This window comes from Vidua macroura, chromosome 7 (genome assembly GCF_024509145.1).
Source record: "Vidua macroura isolate BioBank_ID:100142 chromosome 7, ASM2450914v1, whole genome shotgun sequence".
Lineage (NCBI taxonomy): Eukaryota > Metazoa > Chordata > Aves > Passeriformes > Viduidae > Vidua > Vidua macroura.
Window position 1 is genome coordinate 37829039 of NC_071577.1, and position 15912 is coordinate 37844950.

Consider the following 15912-nt stretch of genomic DNA (forward strand, 5'->3'; position numbering starts at 1 on the left):
TGTAGCTACTAGTTATCTGCTGTTCTGATAAATATTCATGTATCATATGTTCATATCTGACTGCAGGAAAAGAAAAAGGATTCAGAGAGCTTTGTCTGCCCTGTGAGCTTTTTATCTGTGCTTTAGTAACCTTCTTATACGTTAGTAAATAAGAACGTTTCTCTGCTCAGACTTTAACACTTTTATTATCCTTGCAGATTCAGCAAACCTTTGTTCTAAAATGCTTTGTGCCCATTAGGGCTTTTGATTATAGATTACACCACCATTTGATTTTTTTTTTTTTTCTCTCTCTCATGGGCAACATATTCTTCTTTCATTGAGCAATATTCAGAAACTTGGAAATCTAACCTGTGTTTTAGTCTCAGGACAGGCACATTCTTATGGTAAAAACCTCCCCAATTGAACTTGGGATGCATTCAACTCTTGTATGGTTGATACTTGGCCAGGTTAATTATGCAATCACCCCAAGTAGAAGAGGACAGCAGGATACACGAGCATTTTTCAAAGACTTGTTTTCAGCACACAGACAGTTTTCTGGAATCAAATAAAGAAAATGGAGACTGTCTGTGATTTACAGTGAACTGGCACGCTGGAAATGCAAGGATTTAAAAGATCAACAAGGCCAAATTTGCAGTCATTGAGGGAATGATTACAGCATGTGGCTACACATCCAAGTTTAATCAAGCTACCTTGGGTACCAGCAGCAGAGGAGCCGTGGCAGCAGTGCCTTCAGCCTGCTGGGGACCCTGGGGGACTTCTCAGGCAGCTGGCCCGACCCCAAGCCTGTGCTGATGTGGCTCCACGGACCTTGGCACAGCTGGAAGACAAACTTGGTGGGGTTTGCATGTCCTGCAGTCACCCTGTGGCTTGTGGAGAGGTGATCAGGCTTCCTGCAGCCTCCAGCCACACCATGGTGGGGACACGTGGGGACAACAGGGGTCCTGTCCTCAGCGCCCCGTGTGTGCCACGGCTCACTGCAAATAGGGGACCAGCCCTCAGCGTTTGAAAATCACCAACCAGGATCCAGAAAGGCAGACTGGCTTTAAAACCCAAGTGGTTCAAGAGGCAAGGATTGTGTTGTGTTTCATTGTTCGGCTCTAACAGGGTTCGTGATTTTAAGCTTTTTCTTAGGAAGCACATGGGCTGGAAAAATACTTTATAAAGGGCTACACATTCAGATTAACAACCTTACTGCAGCCATTGGGGCTCTAGGGACAATAGCAAATATCACAAGATTTGTGCTAAAATTGCAGAAATTGCCAATGCCTTAAACAAAAAAAGTCCTAATTTGGCTTAAAATGTGAACTATTTATTAGCTTAATCCTACACTGTCAAGCTTGCTGGTGATCTGGATGCCTCTAAACAAGCTAAAAGCACCTCAGAAAGACCTGATTTCTCAGAGGGCGTGTTCCCAGTTGTAACAATTTAGGCCAAAACAATTATGAAAAAGAATGCAATGATCCTGACTTAACATTAGCTAAAAGGCTTGGAAATCTTTTTTTTTTTTTTTTTTTTCTGAACTCCAAAATGTCTTCAGAGATCCTCACAAGAAAAAGAAAAAAAAAAAAAAAAAAAAAAAAAAAAAAAAAAAAAAAAAAAAAAAAAGACTGAAACAACCAAGAAACCCAGAGTAGGAATGAGCAGTAAAATACAAAAAAAACCCCAATTTGTATTTTAACATTTCCCATGGCCCTTGTACATGCAAAGCTCCATTCCTCCACCGTCTCTGCTGGTCAGAAGATAAAGCCATCCTTGTCATCTTCTGCTAATACTAAGAAAGGCAGCAAGAAATGAAAAATCAAGTCCCTGTCATATTCCATCGAGCACGCTGGCTAGATACGGATGTCTCGCCCCCATTTACAATCTGAACCAAAAGATTTGAAGCCAAGAAAGCAGCTGGCACAATAAAAACAGTAAAAGCTCTAGCTGGCACCTCATGCTGACAATGACTAGCCAAATCTCCATGGGGAAAAATGCCAATATAGATTTCTGTGACAAAAACAACAAAATAGATTTTTGTCAATGTACATAGATTTGACAGGAAGTCAGACAAATCTATCAATAATGAGTGACATATATCTGCAATATTCCCAAACAAAATGGTACATTTGAAGACAAACTGAGAAAATAACTAATTGTGTTACGTGTGACACAGATTCATCTGGACTTTTTGATCACAACATTGTAATTCATTAATTCAAGTTAATTCCCAGTTTTCCTGGGAAGAACTGACCAGATACACAGACATGTTTCTAAGTGCTTTCTCAAACATCCTTTAAAACACTAATATTTCAGAGAGGGACAAATTAGTTCTGAGGGTCTTGCAGTTCAAAATCAAGCCTTTATGAGATGGAAACCTGAATTTCCTACTCTGGAACAAACTTTTAAACCATTATCTTTAGCTCCACGCTTGGAAATAAGAGACAATATTAAAAAGTGCATGCTGGAGAGTTGTTATATAGGATTTTTCCTGAGAGATAGCACCTTGCACTATGCAAACACGTGTATTGCCACTGTCCTTCTGTCACCAAAAAACATTTGCAAGGAATTACTATTTCACTGCCAGGTGCCTTCTATTCTGCATCCACATGGAGACCATGAGAACCAAGTCTCCAAGCTCTTGGGAAGACCTTAGTCCTGTTAAGACTTCAGCTAAGTAGAAGGGAAAATGACTATTTAAGAAACCCCATAATTGAAAAACTGAATTTAACAACATTTGTGTATTTCAAGCCAAGGCTCTTATCACACATAACACCTTAGTGAGTACATGGGGATTAATTATTTATCCAAGATCTCCAGGTACACATAAGTTTTACCCAACCTTTGGGACAGGTTCTGACAGAGCTGGGAAGATGCAATTGGGTTCAGAAGCTACGGGGAATTGCCTAAAGTGTGTGTCTAGCAAGACAGCTCTGCAAACAGATGGCAAGACCCAGATAGAAAATGCTTTTTAAGTGAAAAGTCAGAAACTCATGAAAAAAAAAAATGTCTTGCTCATAACAAATTCTCCGGAGACTTCAAAAACATCTGAAGTAGTTGTTATACATAAATGAAGGAGATGAGCCAAAGTCAGCTTGACTCAGGAGGAAGTGTCTCCAACACAGTGCTCTGATTCACCAGGAGGTGTGCACTGCCCTGAATTCCAGCAGAAATTGCAACAATAGGAAAGCTGTGAGAGCCACTCTGTCGACATCCAAACTCTGAAGAAGTGGGAAGTCCCTTTCCAGGGACAATTTACTGACTGATGGAGAGGAGCACAGCACTTGCCATCCTTGTATCCCAGAAACTCCCAGGTCAACAACTCAGCCACGGACAGAGAACCTCAGAGAGCCTCTCTGATATCTACAGCTCTTCTGCAATAATTTATTAATACACAATATTCCTTTTATACTCGTGAGGAATTGTGGAGGAATTTTGAATAAGTTAGAGATGGGACCTCCGAGATTTTTAGATGATGCAATTTATTTTTCTTATCTTCTACATAGGCAGGAAGGGTGAGTTTGGCTCACATCTTCATTGCATGGCTCAGAAGTTCTACAAGACCTCTAATTACAAGAGCTTTTAAGGATTTATTGACCAATAAAGCACTGTCAACAAGGATATTTATGTTTTAGACCCAATCTTTAAATATTTCATCTTATGGACTCATGCTACAGTGTCAGCTTTGTTAGACAATCATGCTACGACACACAAACCCACAGTGCTGCATGCTGAACTCCTTGTTACCTCTGGAACTGCTTTTATTTTTTCTATATCTTAAGCTCTAAAACTCTAAAATCTCCTCTTCTTAACTTAACATGTCTCTGCTTTAAACTATAAATCCACATTCTCGCTTTTAGCACCTAAGTTTGGAAGACATTTCCAAGGTCTCAGATCAAATCCTCTGTTTAATTCTGAACTTTGGCTTACAGGCCCAAACTTCTGAGAATTCTCTGTATTTCAGATTCCAACTTGTGATATTCACAAAATGAACCTATTTGGTAAATTTAAGGAGAGACCATAAGTAATACAACCAGGATATGACAGCACTACGCAGCAAATATTTTGGGGGAAATTAATACCCAATTTCCAGCCAATTCTGTGTTTTGATTTTTGAACAAGCAAAGGGCTTTTGAAGAGATTTCCCCAGGGTCAGGCTGGTGGATGGGGGCAGTGGTGGATGCTGTGAGCAATGACTCCCAGACCCACCCTGGATGGAGCCACAGATTTGCTTTGAGAGTGAACAGAGGCACAGCCAGACCCAGCCCATGATGCCATCTTCAAAATCTACACAGAATCTCTGGAAAAAAAAAAAAAAAAAAAAAAAAAAAAAAAAAAAAACCAACAACATTCCTTTCTCTAGGAGTGTTACTCTCTTAATTTTCTTTACATTCTTATTTTTAGTAGCCTTATCAAAAAAAAAAAAAAAAAAAAAAAGAACCTGTAGTTTTGAATCCATTCAGTTTTGTAAGGTAATTTCCTCTTCAAAATGAAAAAGGGAAAAGAAGTAGGTAATGCTTTAATTTGTTATTAGGAGTAATTACTGTCTGGCCTCGAGGGGTTACTTGTACATTGGTTTTAACAAGAAACCCATTTAACATATATTTATCTTTGTAAATTGTCCTGAATGATCAGCAAATACCTAATCATCTGCAAAAAGCTGTTTAAAACATCCTTACCCTGATAACAGGAAATTATAACCTATGAGACCAAAGAAGCTGGAGTGGTGGTTTAAACCATGATAGACATTTGCAAGGAGGCAAGAAATGGGTGTTTTCAGATGTTTGCTTTGAATCTTTTCCTTTGCTTATAAGCACATCACGACAGACTGACTGTTTCCCTCCCATGCTTGGGAAAGGCAAGATCCAGCATGTCTGGAAGTCCTTGAGGAGAGCAAAGTCCGTGTGCTAAACCAGCCAGGCAAAGCACAGACCACTGATGTGGATGTTGAGAGAAATCCTTAGACCTTATTTGAGGCTCAGGAATGCTCAGGATGAGCAAAAACATAAAGAAAATTCCAACACCTGAAGAGTGAGGGGACCTACTCAAGACTTTTTTGTACTCCAAACAATTGCAAATTGTATTTCTTATTTATTGAAGGCCCTGTGACATGGTTAGAGATAAAAGCAGACTAAAACTGGACCTCCCAGCTTTGCTTTGACACATGAGAACAGACGTGCATGTCACATCATTCCTCTGCCCTGCTCTGTCTGCTCATGTGAGCAGACAGGGGATGGGAAAACACAATAATCTTCCTCTCTAGGGACTGCATAGCTCAAGGGATTGGTAATAGGACACAAGCCTTTCAGCCCTAAATCAATTACTCAGAATTGACTCAGGTTGTTAGCAACTGAGTTTGTTTGTTTGGCTGCACAAAATGCATAAAAATTAAATACATGAAATGTTTTCACTCTCACAGTGAATGTTGGGCTTGGCTCAGTGCAGAGCACAGAGGTGAATGGACACCTTCCCACCTTTTCCTACTTTCAGTGTGCGATGAAACCAAAATCAAGAACCAAATGTGGAAATCATCCTTGGAGTTTTCATGCAGCTAAGAATTCTCTCACACTCTGGACAAAACACTCTCACAAGTTTCTTTACAACATCTCTAAAGTTAAACAAGTTAACCCACATTCTTGACTACAAAAACCCTCCAATGAGCAGATTTAGGGGGTAGTGTCAAGAAAACTTTAGCAAATCTGCTTCCAGGGCTCTTTGTTAATTAGGAAACAGTGGTTTGTTTTTTTTTTTTTCTGTAACAAAGTAAATATCATTTTACACAAGCATAACTTTCCCTCTCAAGAGGCTTAAGAGATTCCATAACTCTATAATAATTCATACAAGCTTTATAATGAGCCAATAATTACCCAAGTGCAGGTAGCATTCAAACTTCATCTAATAATCACCAACTCCATGATGCTGAGCTGATCATGGGTACAGAACAGGAGGATAAAAGGGATGAACACTTGAAGGGAAAATTTCCCATTAGATTTACCAACAAATACCAGGCATTTCTTTATACACTATTTTTTTTTTCTCCTTACAGACCCAGAGAATGACCAGGAAGCATAAAGGCACGTGAAAATGCCTAAAACAAACAGGGAAAGTTTTTGAAACTTTCAGAAACCTCAGAAAAGTTTATGTTTGGTTTGAGGAATGCAGAAAAAAGAAAATAAAGGAAAAAAAGAAAGAATGGTTCTGGTTTTTGTGTTATCTAAAGTGGTTCAACCACCCTGATTAATCCACAGGAGTTTGCTCTGTGTGGATGCTTGGTAGACAAGAGTTTTCATCCCAAGAGTGGATGTTCACAAACAAACAACAAACAAACAAACAAACAAAAAAACCCACAACAAAACATCAAGAAAAAATAAAAAATTAAACATACAAGACCCACTTAATAACAAAAAAAAACCCCTCCAAATGACAATATTTTATGCAGATAAGTTGCATAGAACCGAATATTGAGACCCTGTGGATTTATTCCATGCTCAAGACCCCCAGTTTTCCATAAGAACATGATTATTTAGGAGTTTGGTGTGCAGTGGAGCACTGTGAAGAGCAGCAGTGGTGTCTGGAGCGGGGCTCAGGGGATGAGGGAGCAGAGCTGACGTTCTGCCCTGGCATGGGAGAGCAGACACCTGAAATCCAGATCAACCCCCGGGCCCAGAGCCTGCTTCATCACAGAATTATTCACTTCTGCCCATCAGAATGCAGACAGGAACCTGTTAAATATCAGTATTGCTCACAAAACTGCATGAGGGACCATAAACAATATATATATATTTTTAGTTGAACAGATAAAAAGGTCTTTTCTGTAGAAAGTCCAGGCAGTTTCCAATTTTTTAAACAGAACCATAGATGCACAGGCACATGCAGACAACAACAACAGACTTTTTAGATATAATAGATTTAATACTTGTAAAATCTGTGTCCTGATTCTCTGTTTTCCAGGGCAGGTCTCCACAACCAGGGCAATGCCAGGTCTGAATTAGCTCAGCAGCAAAACAGAGAAAATTTAGGGAAGAATTGGTTTTAGGGGGAAGTTGGTGTCTGGGACCCAAAATCAGGTGATGAAGCCTGAGTATGGAGTGGCATCACAGGTAAATGGATCCAGGTGAGACCTCCAGGCAGGGATGGAGGTGAAAGATGGGGTGAAAGATGTTGGGCAGCAGGGACAGTAAGGGAATTTATTAACAGGAATTACAAGAACTGGCCATAGTTTTAACAGCCTTTTCCACCCAACTCAAGCTTTTCCAGAGCCTTTCAAAGGGCTGCTTTAAAGGCTCAGCAGTGGTGCAGGGGCCCACAAAACCCCTTTAGAGATTAACACAGCTGGTGAGTTTGCAGCACACCCAGGTTAACTCTTGTATACCTCAAGAAATCAAAGAGGAGCTTGCAGAAATACAGGGGGAATTAGAAACAGCAAGAATCCTAGATTTGGAGAGATGCTAAGATGGCCAGCATCTTGTAATTTCCATAGTCAGGATTATCTTCAGCTCTGAGGCAGGGGTTGAGCAGGTCCTGAGAAGTCCAGAGCTCCAGGAGAGTTTGGACAAGGCTCTCAGGCACAGGGTGGGGTGGTTGGGGTGTCTGTGCAGGGCCAGGAGCTGGACTTGGAAGATCCCTGTGGGTCCCTTCCAACTCAGGACATTCCCTGACTCTGATTCCCTGCTGAGGACCAACCTCACCACCTGACAGCCACATTTCCAGGTCCATCTCAGGGCTGCACCCTGTCCCGTGGCAGCACCACCCACCCCCTAAACCAGCTCCTGCCCAGCTGCAGTCACTTGTGGCAGTTATTTTACAGGAGTTCTGGTGAGGCTTGCTTTCACACCACGGGACTTGCCTGAGCTGCAGGAATGACATTCCAAGTTTTTTATTTATTTCTTTATTTGCCAGACCCTTAACGTTCTCCCTCCATAGCTTTTTGGCGCGCGGATTTATGGCACTGTCCAAAAGTCTAATGCTTTTCTTTGAATATACTTGTGGACGTTTCTGATCTCCCTTTAATTGGGCATGCTTTAGGCTCACATAAAATATTAACATCTCAGCCAATGAAAGTCAGTGCCCAAAGCTCAGATGGTTCTGAAATTAATATAACCTTGTTTCTTGCTCACAGAAGCCGCAAAAGATCAATTCCAGAATACTTTTTTCCCCAATATCTGATAGCTCATTTTATCTGGGCAAAACATGCCTGCTTCATGACCTTCTGGACATGCTGTGATGCGCATCTATTGTTTGTGGAGTTTAAATAAGGACAGAGTGAAACTTTTGATACAAAGATTATTTGGGGAGAGTTTGATTATTCCTTCAGTTGACTTATTCTTAGGCACACACACCCCTAACGATTTTTCCATCTCAGAAATCAACAAGTCTATTACTATTTTAAAAGTTAAATAATGTTGATATAACTCTCTGTTTATTAGCTTGGTTTCCCTCAGCAAGAGCATTTAAGCTCCAGCACTGTCTCTGAGTGCAGGAGAGAAGGCTGAGGGAGCTGGGGCTGTTCGGTGTGGAGAGGAGCCCCAGCTAAGAGGGGACCTCATCCCTGTCTGTAGGGAGGGTCAGAGCAGAGTCCAGGAAGTCCCTGAACCAGGAACTACCTCAGGAAGTTCCATCTGGGCAGGAGGAAAAACTTCCCTCTGCAGTGACTGAGCCCTGAACAGATTGTTCAGAGAGGGTGTGGAGTCTCCCTCACTGGGGACATTCCAGAATCATCTGGAGACAATTCTGTGCCATCCCATTGCTCTGGGATTGCCCAGCTGGAGCAGGGAGGTTGCACCACATGATTCACTGAGGTCCCTTCCAGCCTGAGCCCTCCTGGGATTCCCACTGCCCCACAGCAAACCCACAGACAAGAGCAGGGTAAGTTACTCCCTTTTAGAAACCTACAGCTTCCTAAACACTGACAAGTCCAGGATTAAAATTCAGCAGGATGACCATGTGATGGCAGAGCTGCAGCAGGAGCTTGGCCAGATCCCTGGGCAATGAGGATTGGCTCCAACTGGGACGGCTCCAACACAAGAACCAGGATGCCTGGAGTAGCCCATCGCAGTGGGGGATGTCAAGACTGCACAAAGTTGTGCAATTAGTTTCTGCCTTAATTATACTACATCTTGCCTTTTCTGCTTTAACACTTTTGCAAAGACAAAAAAATCAGCGCATCATTTCTAAAGAGAAATGCTGAGGTGCAATAAACCAGGTTTGATTTCGTGGCCAGGTTGGATGGGGCTTGGAGCTACCTGGTCTCGTGGGAGGTGTCGGGATGAGTCTTGAAGGCGCCTTCCAACCAAAACAATTCTAAGGCTCTGTGATTGGTTTTCACTAAAATCAGCCATGTTTTTCTTAATTTCCAGCAGCAGTGGGAGCAAACACTTGTAGATAATGGTGGTTTTTCCCATAACATGCTCTGATTCAGAGCAGAATCCAACCACTTCCAACACTCCAAGAGTCAGAGGTAGTTTTGCCACATGACAAACATCATCAGTTCCTAGAGCCACCACAACTGAAGGCAGAGCTCAAAGAGGTTGGGAAATGTACTTCCCTGGCTTTCAGGAGAGGCTGGGAATTGTACTTCTCTGGATTTCAAAATCTTCCAAAGCAAGGATGCACAATGTACTTAAAACTATCTCCATTCCTAACAGTACCACCATGTGGGTCCTCTTTGCTAACTGAGTAACAGAAATTAATTAACCTTTATATTTGCTTGAAATGCATTTCCTTACTTCCCCTCAGTTTTGATAGTTCTAGCTTTCAAAACAGAGACAGCCAAGTTCAGAAAACAAAGTATGCTAAGTAAAATAGCTTTCATTTTTTTTGTTTTGAGTTTTTTTTTTTTTTTTTTTTTTGAGGCTTCTAGGAGCATGGGGTAGTGGTAATTCCTTTGTAGGAAATAGGACTTTTCATTAAAAGAAAGAGAAAGAAGTGGCTGAGGGAAAAAAAAAAAAAAGATAATTTTAATCTGTAATAGGAATGAGAACTCAGTAATATTTTTATTGTTATTTTTAATTTCCTCCATCTGAATCCACTCTGGGAATAACATTCAAAACACGAGAACATTAATCATGTAAACTTCTGTTAACTCCTGCCACCTCTCTTGTCCTCCCATACCACAAAAACCCCTCAAAATAAACAAGAAATTAAGTTCTGACCCCTTGAGAGAGACCTCCCAAACTCCTCTGGAGGTTTTGCCACGGCTATTCATTTTACAGAGAAAGTTCTGGGATGCCTTTCTGATGGCTCCAGCGTGTAACCCTGAGACAGATAAGCTCAGAGCCGGGGAACCGAGTCCAAGTCAGGAATTTATGGGAAAGCATGTGGAGCAGATGGTGGAGGAATGAGAGAGGAAAGGAGACACAGCTGAGAGAGAGTGAGTGTTGAGACTGTGTCAGATGGGAGAAGGAGGAAAATTATGCTGATCTAGAAATGTGCAGTGGAAGTCTTCACTATTGAATCAGTAAATTACCAAGAAAAGGCATCCTTTTTCCTTCAGGCGTTCCAGGGCTTCCATCTCCACCAGGTACGTGCAGGGATCACTGAAACCCTCACTGCACCCCAGACAGGAGAAAAGCTCCACTACTGATCCTTTTATTGATCCTGCAACCTTCCCATCCAGTGCCTCCAAAACTGACATTTCAGGACAGGTTCAATCCAGTCCTCCCTGACTGGGACCTTTAACTCAGTTCTCCACCCACCACTTACCATGGATAGTGAACTCCCACCATGTTGGTTTGAAAATCAGTTTTCAAAGAAATTTTCATTCCTTGTTTTTACAGAAGGAAAAAAAGTAGCATATCCTGTAAAATAGCTCCAAAATGCACTCGTAATTATAGTAATGTTTAATGATGGTTAGTGAAACATTAGCTTCCCTCTCTTCTCAGTATACCTGCTGTTATTCTCATTTGAATAATTCTGAAATTATTACCTTTGGTTTGCAAGTTTGGGTATTAGGCATAGATTTTATTTTCAGCAGCACATGCAGAACAACCTGAACTGAGAATGAATATATATAATCTTTGAAAAGAGAAGAAATAAAAACAAATCAAAGGTTCTTATTGCATCACTTTTTAAAAGTGTGTCTGCTCCTCCATTTCATATTGTAAGCTAATCCTGATTTCACTGCAAGAAATTCCCTTTTTAAACTGGAGACTGCATAGGAGGCCACACTGTGCAGCTGAAGAGGAGAAGAGAAGCCTTTACACTTCACCCCCAAATGCACAACCCCCAGCCAAGCCAATTCCCCCCATGGGCAGAAATCCTTGAGCTCCCCACCAACAGGGATGCCCCAAAAGCACAGCTCTGATGCCAAGTTCCCTTCTCACACTTTCCACCCCCAGCCTGGTGCCAAGGAAGAGCCAAAGTCTTGCTGCAGGCAATAAAACGCTCCAGAGGGCCAGGGACAGACTTCCACACACCATTCCAGCCTGCCCCAGCACATCCTGGCAGGATCCAAAGGGATCCCAGCCCTCAGTGACGCTGCTGCCTCTGCTATTAAGCACAAGATCCAAGTGACAGAAGTGTCCCCATTTCCACCCACAGGGGGCTGGTGCTGGGACAGGCTGTCCCACAGCACCAGGGCACAGGAAAACACCAACACCACAATCCAACAGGCTGAGATCTCCGGGGAAAAGCCAGGCCGGAGAGCTCCTTTGGGAAACTCAAGGAGCTTGGGAGTGTCGGAACCAAGAAACATTCACAGCCTGCAAAGGTGTTTTCTCTCTGATAGCACCTGGGAATTGGGGCTTTGTCACCACGGGGCTGCTCTGGGCTTTGTGGCCAGGTTTTGGGTGGTAAGTGCAGGGCTTGAGGACACAGAGAATCTTTATCTGCACAAGAGCCATTTTTGGCACTGAAATAATTTCTTTGAATCAGGTGCTGATCACCACGAGTATCCTGGGCTTGCCTTAGAATTCCTTCCAGCCAGGTGAAACTTCCCCACACCTATGGCCAGAATAAAAACATTAAAAAAGACCCCTAAAATTATAAATAAGCACACTCCACCTGTGACACTGTAGTTGCTAAACCCCTTTGGTTTCCAGGATTGCCTGAATCAGAAGGATTCCAACCCAAAAGAAGTGAGGAGTTCAAGCAGCACAGCTTGATCCCAGTCTGAGGGTTGGTGCTGACCACATATTTATACCCCATGCAGGCAGAAATTCCGGGATGGAAGTTGTCATACACAAAGGCCAGACACCACATCATCCAGGACACCTGCCAGTTATTCCTCATGATCCAACAAGATTTTCTGGGAATATCAGGGAGTACACCAGAATTTCAATTGCCATTTACCCTCCAGTCCCAATAAAATAAAATAGAGTGTCTAAAAGGGACAGATTAGTGACAAATCAAAAAAGCTCATACAAACAGCAGTCTGGCTTTAAATTCAATTTTTAAACTTCTGAGGCCTCAATGAAATCAAGCAGAAATTTCTTTCTACTGGAAGCAACATTCCTCTTGCTTTCTGCCCCACCAGTGAAGCATTTCAATTTCAGAGACCAAACAAGAGACAGGATTTTTTTTTCTTTTTTTTTAAATAGCAAGATCAGTATGGAAAAATAAGCAACCACACACACACCCCTTCAAAATCCTTTATAAACGTTAAAGAAAATTTCCACAGGAATAAAAAATTCACTTGCATTTTGGACACAGTTTTTTCATGCCTTGTTTTTGGGCAATCCACCTCCTTCATGGCAGGAGGTGGAAGAAGATGGAGTTTAAGGTTCCTTCCCACCCAGACTATTCTGGGATTCCATATCTCCAGGCCATGTTCAATAGTAAACCAAAGGAAAGTGTTAGTTTTGTTGCTCCCTACTTCTGTTCTTATTTGCTTCCATAAGCTGCTATTTTCTCATTATCTCATATTTTAGTTTTAAAACCAGTGTTGCTGGGGAAGGGTCATCAACTTATCTATTTACATGTTACAGTATCCGTCTATAGCGACCCCTATAAATAATTTAAAATAGTAATAGCCATAATGGCTTTTTAAGAGCACAAATGAAGACACATTCAGAGTCTTTAAGACTGAGCCCTCTGTGTAAGAACAGAGCAGCCAGTTTAAAGGATTGGACTGTTTCAGGTCTGCAGGAATGCTCTTAAAGGAAAATGGTAAAAAAGAGCATAAGGGATTTCAAGGAGGACAGTGAGGTTGTGAGGCAAACCATTTCCGACTCTACAGATAGATGGTTGGAAGATAATGTGGAAAAGAAACCAGAAAATGAAATAAAAATCACTCTTCCATTTTTCTCTATTATTTACACAAATGAGTAATAATGTTACTCTAAATTACTTGTATATCAGATCGCATTATCTTCTCAGAAGATAAAGAGGGCAAATATTTCTATTTACATGGTGAACTTAGAAGTGTGCAGCTAAACTTCCTTGCTGTTTTTGTTGTTATTTTAATCAGTTTATAACACAGCTACTCCTGAAATTATATATTTGTTCATCCCTTCTGTCATTTTTTTAACAGGCCAATTCCTTAAACTGGAAGTGAAATCACTGGTATGAGTGCTGCATTTTCTAATGATGTCATTGGTTGTAAAGGATGAACAAGCCAAGTGAGCCAAAAGTCAGACAGACATTTCTGAAGCCATTTCTTTCAAAAGCAGCACAGATCACATACCTTACCCTTCACAAACCAGGAGCTTTTAATAATTTATTTCCCCGAGGAGTTTTATGACCCTGGGGATAACAAATTTAGCTGTCTAATTATTAAAGTGTTTAAGTCTGGGAATAGATGATTTTTCTAATATTCCAATCGTTATCCTCATCAACACATCAGGGCTGAGATTTAACACACTCGGTGTGGCAAAACCCTGCTTAAAAGCACTGGCTGAGGCTGCTGAGGCACTTCAGAGCAGTCATAACACAGTACAGTAACAGCAATAATCATACTCTTATTTTAATTGTATCCATCTGAGTTACAGTCCAACACAGAACAGTCCACATTAGCAGTGCTGAGCTGCTTTGAGCTATTAATGTCATGTTCCACCGTGGGGTATTTCAGGGGCTTGCAACTTTTCTTCTAAATGTACCAGATTGTTAAAATACATTGTTACATTATCTACAAGTAAATAATAAAGGGACTGAGAGTTTTTAAAAAAACAATTCTAGCCATTAGCGAGGTAGTCTGGTTGATGTTTAGCAGATCCTGTTATAATCCTTCCTGTGTCAGAAATTACAGCTAATGCTAAATAAGAAAGCACAGAGTTTCACAAGCTCCCGAGTACCCTGCTTTTAACAGTCCCCACATGTCTCAGCAAGATGAGTAATTGTCCATCAGCCTATGGTTCATTAGGGATCAGAAATCAATTGAGTGGGAGGGCTCAGCATAGCAGGTTATACAAACCTTGGCTGTGCTGGATTCCTGATGAATAGAGTAGTTGGGAAAGGGAAACTTTAATCTGATGGCTCCAAGGTAGTTAGGCTACTGACAGCCATGCAGTGCAAGGCTAATTGGGCTGGCAAGGAACAGAGGTAGAGGACAGGGTCCAAGCAGAGAATCAAATGCTCCTTTGGAGCTCCAGGGCCAGCAGAAAGCTTGTCTGGGAGGATGACCTACTGTATAAATGAAAGGCTCACAAAAATTAACCAAGTAGAGAAATGCTCCTTAGACGAAAAACATGTTTTATGGCTGCGGTTAAAAGTGTGCTGCTGCAAATAGCGGCTCTGTGTGTCACAGGCCAGTTTCAGCCTGGATTTTATCATCTATTAAAATTAAAATAATTTTGGCTGAATCCTCTCTCTCCACGGATGCTGTTTCCTCCCACATTCTCCCTCCACATCTCTGCTGTTTTGGAAAGGTAACGAATTATCAAACCGATACGATTTCTTCCCTTTTCCAGGCTCCTTCCCATTACCTCCTTAAAAGCAGGATTTTGCTGTAGTCACCCAAACACAGGGAATGTGAGAAAAGTTCAGCATCCATTTCACTGCTCCGTTCTGTACAAAATGAATTATGGAACAGGGAAGTATTATAACAAGACAACGATTAAGAAAGATATTTGGGGAGAGCAGTGATCTTCAGCAACAGATGAGCTCTCTTGCTGGTGCCGAAAATACTTGATTTAGACTCCTTCAGCAGAATGAATAGGGTGAACTAAAGTGTCTACATCTGCTCAAGGCTGCATGGCTTTAATCACTGCTGGCCTTAGTGGTCTGCATATGCTTGCAGAAATTCTTACAATGAGATGAATAAATACATGAAAGCGTTTGCCCGCATGACGGCACAAGGCAGAGGTTCTGAATAATGATGGATGAACCTCAGAGGAGATCATAGGTTCCATTTAGCTGAGTGCTGGCACATTAGGGTAAGAGCCCTAACTACATCAACCACTTAAGCCTGCACAAGTGGGCTGCAAACTGATGCAGGAGCTACAGCTCTGCCACTCCTGCCTGAGTTTGGGTGAGAATAACGGGGCAGCAACTTTTCTCCTGCTGTCACAAGGCCAGCAACAGCAGGATTTTAGGAACTACCTGCAAGCAAAATAAAAAAAAAACCAAAAAAATCCTTAGGGAGAGTGGAAGAAACTCAGGAAATTTGTTATATAGCTCTACATGGCATTTACAAGTTCAGGTATTTCCAGTTCAACTCTTACTGAGGGCTTGAGGGGAGCTTGGGGGAATGTGGTTCCCATCACAGTGGAGCAAGGAGCTTGTTCTCTTCATGCTGTCACTATAAAATACTGATTTCCTGCCATGGAATAAGAGGAAGGGGCAAGTACAGCCATATGAGGATACTGAGGCCCTGGCACAGCGTGTCCTGAGAAGCTGGGGCTGCCTCTGGATCCCTGGCAGTGTCCAAGGCCAGGTTGGACAGGGCTTGGAGCAGCCTGGGACAGTGGAAGGTGTCCCTGCCCTTGGCAGGAGTGGAATGAGATAATCTTCAAGGTCCCTTCCAACCCAAAATATTCTGTGATTCTGTGATAAAACTCA